Source organism: Octopus bimaculoides, chromosome 7, assembly GCF_001194135.2.
Source record: "Octopus bimaculoides isolate UCB-OBI-ISO-001 chromosome 7, ASM119413v2, whole genome shotgun sequence".
Lineage (NCBI taxonomy): Eukaryota > Metazoa > Mollusca > Cephalopoda > Octopoda > Octopodidae > Octopus > Octopus bimaculoides.
In genome coordinates this window covers 100,835,383-100,837,373 of record NC_068987.1, presented here as the reverse complement: position 1 = coordinate 100,837,373, position 1,991 = coordinate 100,835,383, and positions in this window count along the sequence as shown.

The window sequence follows — 1,991 nt, the reverse complement described above, 5'->3', positions numbered from 1 at the left end:
TTATTATTATTATTATTATTATTGTTGTTGTTGTTGTTGTTGTTATTTGTATTATAGCTACACCAGCATCGATTGCAGTAGAAGAGCAAATCTATTATATTACTATGTTACGTTAATATATATTTTATCTAATATTAGAAAACAGTGATTTCTATTTGCTAATACAACTATAGATTATTTTGAAGTTATGAATCTTCGACATAAAAAAAAAATAATCATAAAAATAATCACAGTCCCTGTGTTGTTTTGTTCTGTAAATTTCTTATTAACATAACATATAAATAATACTTTGTATTTGATAACTATATTTCCCAACCAAATTCTGCACAATATTATAGTTACTCAATATTCCTATATGAATTATGAAAACATTATTGTTGCCTGTCTCAAATAATGTTTGTTATTGTTGTAGCAAAACTACTGTAGTTTTGATTATTTTCATAGAAAATAACAAAATATGTTCATCTTTCTTGTTAAATAAATATCGAAGCAATTACACATGAGGTATATGAAAGAGAAGTAAAGGTTTATTTTATATTAGTAGTCAACAAATTTTATATTAGATACGCTCATCTTATTGGCAATATATTGGCAAACTTCTACAACGACTAGAAGTTTGCAAAATACAGGTTTTTGTCAAATATTTCATTAGAAATGAATGAAACAATTGCTTTTAGAATATCGGAGATGATAATCGAGATATAACAACATTTAGTAAAACAAAATTTATGTTAAATAACGTATACAATCAGTAACAAAAGCTCGCGTTGAGATTTTCTTTAACGATGTTATTGAAACTTCTATTGACAATGTCTCTGCCGATGGCTTGTGATTTCCACTTGGTTTGTTTTCATTTAAGTATTTATACAATCACAGAGAAAGACCCTCAAAACGTAACTACTGTTATCTTCAAATATCAAGTCATATCTCACGATATCATTAAAGGTGTACTCGAAACCCAATCAGATACCCTGATGAAGTGTGAAAGTGTATTTAGTCTGAGGATAGATAATATTCCAGTTCTTGAAATTATTGAGAAATAGAACCAACTCATTCGCTATTTTGTGGGCATTTCCTGTTTGAAAATTCAGAATCCAGTTATCTTTAAGTTAATTGTATTATATTCAAAGCAGTTAGAGATAAAATTCTAGCATAACATAGTTTTCTATGGTATAAATGTAACAGGAGGTATTGAGCTTGTCACTCTTCCCACTATCACAGTCATCTCGCAGCTTGGACGTGCAAGTTGTTCCAATCTTGAAACAACTATTTTCAGGTAGGCGAATTATTCAATGTGAGAAGTAAATGTCTTGGCAACTAACAAAATGTAGTGTTGGTATCAGGATGCACACCACAAATTTTTCAGCTGTTTGCACAATAACTGATTCTCGTGTACATCCTCGCTTTCATATATAATGATTTACTGATTTACATCAAACAATCGTTATTATTTGATCACATTCCCATATTTGCATGTGTATATGTATGTGTCTCTGTGCGTGAGTGTGCGGGTGCTTTATGTTTGTATGCGAGCGTGTGTGTAGGATGATGTTGTGAATATACCTCAATGCACAAAGCAGTAACATAATTATATTCTCGCCAATAGATGTCGCAACAACTGTAGGATTACTAAATAATTAAGAAAATATTCAAGATGGGCTAAATTATATATGTTTGTTAATTCATTGAACTTCCTAGCGATGTCACAGCAGGAAATATTTTCAAATGGATTTCGAACCATTGTCTTGGGAGTTCCTAAACCTGGCAGCATCTAGTAACTCATTATACTATTTATCATTTAGATAAAGGAGTGATTCCTACGCACAAACGTGTGACATAGCTTAAACATTGGAGACTAGAAATATTCAATTACGCAAAATCACACACACACACACACACACACGCACACACACACACACACACACACACACACACACACTCGACTCGCTCACACATACACACACACATGTGCATATATGAAAGCACACTAC